A 6404-nucleotide genomic window follows, 5' to 3' on the forward strand; every position below is an offset into this window, starting at 1 on the left:
AGCAGGAAGAGGTTCCACTGTCGTCCCCATAGCAGGGAGTGAGTAGGATGAATAACCAAGTAACCATTGGAGTGATAGTTGATATGAACAATTAAACAGTTTACTCATGAACAGAGATCAGATATGATAATTACTATATCACAAAACTGACTGAGTAGGTTGGAGCATCAGTTAAGAGATGGCTACCATATACCAAGGTCAGACTCTTCTTTATGATTTCAAAAGCATTCTTATTCCATGGGTTATTTCTCCATCTCTCCATAACTAAAAAGAGATGACGATAATTTCACAAATCTCCTTATATGTTTCCATGCAAATCCAATGTCCCAGAATGTTTCAGTATAAATCAAATCTCAAGCAATGTCTTTCAGCAAGTTTTTATTTTTCCTTAATGAGTTAAAATTTTTCTCAAAAGGACCCGTGTACATTCCTCAAAGTAAAGGAAATAATCAGCAAGAGATTCACAGTTTCTGGTGAGATCTACAAGTTTCTGCTTACACCAATTTATCCTGAAAAACAGTCTATTGTATCCTAAAAGCTATTCAACAAATAAAAACAGCCGTTATATGATATGGTACTCTTTCGCTTGTACTCTGGGCTTCCATATGAGTTCTATTATTTACTTTAGGCAAAGCAAATAAACCTCAACTGACTATGAATTAATTATAATTAGTGACCGATTTAATATTTTCTTTTGCCTTCCTTTTTATATGTCTCCCTCTGAAACATGCTAGGCTGTAATACACAATTATTAGTTCAAATTGAAGTGATTCTGTACAAAATTGGCCTCATATTTATTCATTCATAAAATGAGCAGGGGCAGAGTGCATATTTTATAAAACCCCAGTAATTTCTGTATCAGATAACCCTTAAGAAAAATAAGATTTGACCCTTTCAAAATTGCTTAATGAATTGGTATTACATGGAGTATCTTTTTAAATTTCTATATTTTTTTTCCTTTTATTGAAACCTTCAAACATAAGCTTTGGACCACAGACCCTGCATTTGAATCATGTTGAAAATATGATTGTGTTTTGATTGGTATAGTGCATCTCTATGATAGAAACCATTTTTTGAGCAAAATTATGCCTGGATTTGACAGATTATTGTGGGAATCTCTGTGTGAGAGATACAATGTTTTAAATTAATTCAAATGTTATCCTAAAGAGTGAATACTCAAAGATTCTGTATAGTGAGAAAAGAAGACTTCTTTGGCCTGAAATGGCTTTGGTGGGTATAAAACATACCGTAAAAAGAGAGAGAAGTTATTTTAAATTTATTCTAAGCACACCTTGTTGTTACTATATGGCTGCTGATAATTTCTTTGTGATGTTGGTCAGAGCCACCAAAGATAATACTCTGCTAATTAATCCCTAACATATATTTGACAGTTCTGTAATCTATTTGTCACAACCACAGTGGGCCTTCAGATCCTTAGGGAGGCTTTGGGGACCTCCGGATGTTTTGAAATGTTTTCTCCTGGCTCCCTCCTAAGATCCAACTTAGCTAGCTTGGGGATATCAGTGAATTTCAAATAGCATTTGTGATGAGGCTGCTCTCTTGATCCACTATACAAATTTGCCATTAAAAGCAAATAAAATATGAGCTCCTCGTTGCTCTCCTGAAGCCCGAGGAACACATCCACAACCCCAGCAGTAGGTTTGGAACAGCAGATCGGCCTAATGCTCCCCTCGTGATAAAAGGAATGAGATGTACTGAACAACCATAACTTTATTAGAAAGATTTCTCTGCATAAAGCAGTGTTATATTTTAGGTTAGTGGATTTAATAGCTTTGCGATTATGTAACTTTTCATGTCTTTCTGATACATGTTATTAGATGGCAAAATTTCAGGGGTTGGCATGCACCTTATACTTTAATGCACCTTCCTCAGCATGTGACATGGGTCCTTGAACAGAATTTTACCCTAGTATAAGCATACAAACATGAATACAAAGACTTGTTTTCCTTATTAACCATTGTTATCAGCTAGAGAAGGGCCAACAGAAATACAATGCAAACCACATGTGTTCTTTGAAATTTGCTAGTAGGCACATTAAAAGTAGTCAAAAGAAGCTGGTGAACTCAATTTTCTTAATATATTTAATTAAACTCAATATATCAAATAGTATTTTTCAGTGTGTACCCCAATATATAAATATTACTGGGATAGTTTACTTTTTTTATATTAGATCTGTGAAATCACATACATATTTTACATTTACACATTGTTAGTGGCAGACTATCCACATTTTAAGTGCTCAATAGCCAATGGCCACATAGCTGGTGGCTACCCTATTGGACAGTATAAACCCAGGGGTTGATGTAGTTTCTGATATTTGGGAACCACTCAATTAAGTATTGGTCAAATAAATAAGTAAATGATACTAGCTGACTGGTTTTAGTATATCCAGATCAATCCATAATTTTCAGTGTTATAAAATTATCTTATTATTGGTCTAAATGTCCCATTATCACATTTCCTAATTAAGGAATAGAGAGATCTTTTATTTGGACTTAGAATATTCCTTTTTTTGAATAAGGCTTCAGTTCCTAAGCAGTTACAAGAACAGTAGAAAAATCAGAGTGGCTTGAGCATGCTGTAAGTCATTCGGTCTAACTCATCATTTCATTTCCTGCTTTGTGGAATGGAACTCACATGCTCATATTTTTATGTCTCTGAAATCTTTATTTTTATTCATTAGAAAGAAGTCAGTTCATTCGCATTTACTAATCTCCCATTTCTCACACAGTACCATCACTCTCTTTATATCTAAGGGGAAGATTGTTAACATTTCTTTTAAGCCTATAAACTTAATTTCCATTAAGAGAACTGGTACTTCGAATGAAAATAACAACATCTTGCAATTTTTATTCCTATTGTCTGGTTTTTATAGGTTTGTCTATATCATTTCATTTTGTGGCACTTCCTATTGTATGGAATAGGGAGACTGATATTTGCTTAATTTTTCTGACTTGTATGTTTAATGATAGAAAAGTCCATCTAAAAGATGCAAAGTAAGACGTTCCTAAATTATTTCTCAGATGTCAGGAACATTTAGTTAATTTAAATAGCTCACTTTAAATTCTCAATTTTTTGATAAACATTAAATGAAAAGTTAAAATGATTTGATTGAATCAAAAGGAGACACAGATTAACTGCCTCAGTAATCTAGAAGGTGCATTTCTCGTGTAGGAAAGGGCTTGGCATAAAAAAAGATGGCTGACATTGTCCTATTTATGCATAGTTTTGTCTATTCCAGGTGAATTTATTTATAGAGAGATATCTAGAATGATGGCCACCAATATGTAAGCAGCAGTTATCACTGGCTAGTGTACTTTCAAATGATTTTTCTGTTTGTTTTTATTTAACTATACAATTTTTTTTACAATGATACAACAAAAAAATATTTGAAAATATAGGATTCATTGTAGTTATGTAAAATCCCATGTTTAAAGTCAAACAGAAATATACATTTCAGAAAAAAAAATTAAGTTTAGGTTTGTTAGTTTTATTATAATTTAATAACATATTTAAGTTCAATCAATACATGTCTTATCAGATCTATTGTAATACAGATGAAAGCCTAATAAATAGTAACATTGGCAATAAATGTATGCCTTAAAGCATGCATCATTTGTTACTGAATATTTGATGAATGACATACACTGATCAAAAAATAATTTCCATTTATCCATTTGACAAATATCCATAATACATATGGGTGAGTTCATATGTTAGGAATTAGTGGATTTTGATATAATTCTATTTTACAAATAAAAATAAATAATAATAATAGCTAACATTTAGTATGGAATATTCATTAAGTGAATTATGTATGTAATCTTTATAATAACTCTATGAGTTAGATATTATTATTATCCCTAAGACTCTAAGGAATGCAGAAGATTAAAACTTGTCTTGGGCCGCACGGCCATTCATTGTTTTCATCACAAGTTAAACACAAGCAGTTTAACTGTTGAGCCTAGAAAGTTTATCATTACTCTGTACTGAATATACTGTGTATACTGACTGTACCTGTTTTTATTTTACGTTCCAGCAGCAGGCTTTTGAATTTATAATTAATATGATATAAAATAACAAAGCAACTACCAGATCTCTTGCCTAAAATATATAGCTGTTATTATAGTCTTGTTATTATAGAGAATTCTTCAGTAAATTTCTAAGCTAGCTAAGACAAGTATCTGACTCAAGTGTAGGTTCATCTACAGGTCCAAAGATGAAGCTCAGTGACTTGCCCAAGGCTGCACAGCTAGTCAACGGAAAGGCATGGAAGCTTCCTTTGTACTTTTGAGGCTTACTTGTATGATTTTGTGCCATTCCTAATTATGAAAGTAATTTTTAGATTCAACCCATTGGTGAATCTTCTTCAAAATATTCTTACAATTTTATTTAGTAATAAAATTGTTAAATTGTGGCTTTTTATACCATTAAAAACTAATATTATGGAGAGATTAAAGGATCAGAACTGCACAAGTGAGTAAACAGACTTGATTATAAGGACACCTAATTATTACAAGGTAGGATATAATTAAGTGCTAAAGTTGTATGATACAAAGACAATAAAGGCTGTAGAGTTTCTAAGAAAGAAATCAAAGAACCATATTGCTTTGCTGGGCTCTGATTGCCAAATTGAAACTTGAAAAAAGAAAAGAAAATAAAAACAAAACAAGTTTACATAAGGTCTTACAATTCTGTCTGGTCTTGTCAGTTTGTCTTTTAAAGACATAGTCTTGATTAGACATATTCTGTATCATTCCCTTATAATCAGGTTATAAAGTTACCAAAATAAGGAAGATAGCACAACAAGGAAAGCGGAAATTGTGATTAACATTTGTTGTATGCCTACTGTGTGCCAGAAATATTTTCTTTCCTTATTACTCAATTTAATAGGTGTTCTTCCTCTGCTCCCATCTTACAGTTAAGAAGACTGAGGCTCAGGGGGTCTGAAGAACCTGGTATGAGATTGATTAGTGACAGAGTCACAGTTCAAACTCAGGTCGGCTGTGATTTAAATTCCATACTCTCCACTATACTGTGACAAGCCCTCTTAACTGTCTGCAAGATCAGTATGGTAGCACCTAATGTTGATTCTACATTTCCAAGAGTCTTTGAGGAGGACAAGGAGGATTTTCAGAGTGGTCAGGAAGAATAGAATCATCAGCCTGAAAATATCGTTTGCTCTTGTGAGGAGGGTGTCCAGGAGTGTGTTATCCCGCTGTGGCCTTATATGGGAGCTGGAGATAGGCTCAGCCAGACTGAAGCTCCAGCTCACCAGAGGATCTAATACCCTGCCTTAGAAATGCTGGTTTAGGAAGGACTCCTTTGTTTTACAGTTAGAGATACACATTTAGTGTCCAAGATCAGAATGACTTGAGCAAAACTAAGTGATTAAAGCTATTTGTTTTCCATTGTTGTCATTCCGTCTTTGTTGACCTCTCTTTCTTTTTTGCACTAACACTAATCCCTTTGTGAACTTAGGAAATCACTCTTTGCCTCCCTCATGGCCCCAGTTCTACTGGCCAGGGGAGAAGAGAACATAATGAAAAGCAAACATCTTAGTGTGCATTCATTTAATTATGTGGACTTTTTGGGGGGAAGAGGACATGTTTGTATTTTTCAAAAGAGTTCATCATTAGAAGGCGAGCTCAAAATCTCTGTTGATGACATTCCAGGTATAACATTGGAGTGTTGGTAACAACAATGACAATAGTGACAGGTGATGTGTATTAAAATGGTACTATGTGCCAAGCACTGTACTAAGTGCTTTTGATGGATTTTTATGTTTAATCATCACAACATTTGTATGAAATAGGTGCTATTATATCTCCATTTTAGATGATGAAAGCTTAGGTTATTTGCCCAAAGCAAGTTATATTGGAGTCAGGGGACTTTCCTGTGATATAATATTACTCCTGCGTTCTATTGACCATGGTACTAATTAGCAAGTATTTGAATTTAAAGGTTGGCAAAATAATGCTTAGATTGTATGCATGAGTAAACTGTATATTTAAAGATGAAATAATTCATTTGTAAATGTAAAGAACAAGCTTCAAATCTGTATATTGCTAGAAAGATGTGCTTATTCTCCCATTGTAATACTATATATTTCAGTGTTTATATTATAAACAGCGTCAGATTTAAAGGATAACGAATGGGTATAGTATTGTGGTAATTTTGTCTTAACGATAATGGTGTGCCATAGTCAAAATGACTGATTTAATTAATAGGTTTTACAACCATATTTTACATTTCTCTGATGAAAGATATTCTTAAGGGTATAAGGGTAAGGTGTACAATTTAGCTTATTTAGCTCCTAATTCCAACTTTCCTACATTTTGAGGAGATATAGTATTTATTTGCATTTTTATTCTTTTTTTTTT

The 6404-nt window shown here is 33.2% G+C and overlaps 1 protein-coding gene and 1 long non-coding RNA gene across 13 annotated transcripts in view; one reads left to right on the forward strand and one right to left on the reverse strand.

Annotated features, from left to right (window-relative positions):
• The window catches only part of TENM2 (teneurin transmembrane protein 2), a 1969530-nt gene that overhangs the window by 807919 nt on the left and 1155207 nt on the right, over positions 1-6404 (forward strand). The gene's annotated exons all lie outside the window — the stretch shown is intronic.
• Positions 1-6404, reverse strand: part of LOC121010578 (uncharacterized) — a 43959-nt gene that overhangs the window by 28007 nt on the left and 9548 nt on the right. The window lies entirely within an intron of this gene.

The sequence above is a fragment of the Herpailurus yagouaroundi genome, unplaced genomic scaffold (assembly GCF_014898765.1).
Source record: "Herpailurus yagouaroundi ecotype Mexico unplaced genomic scaffold, PumYag 29, whole genome shotgun sequence".
NCBI classification, from domain to species: domain Eukaryota; kingdom Metazoa; phylum Chordata; class Mammalia; order Carnivora; family Felidae; genus Herpailurus; species Herpailurus yagouaroundi.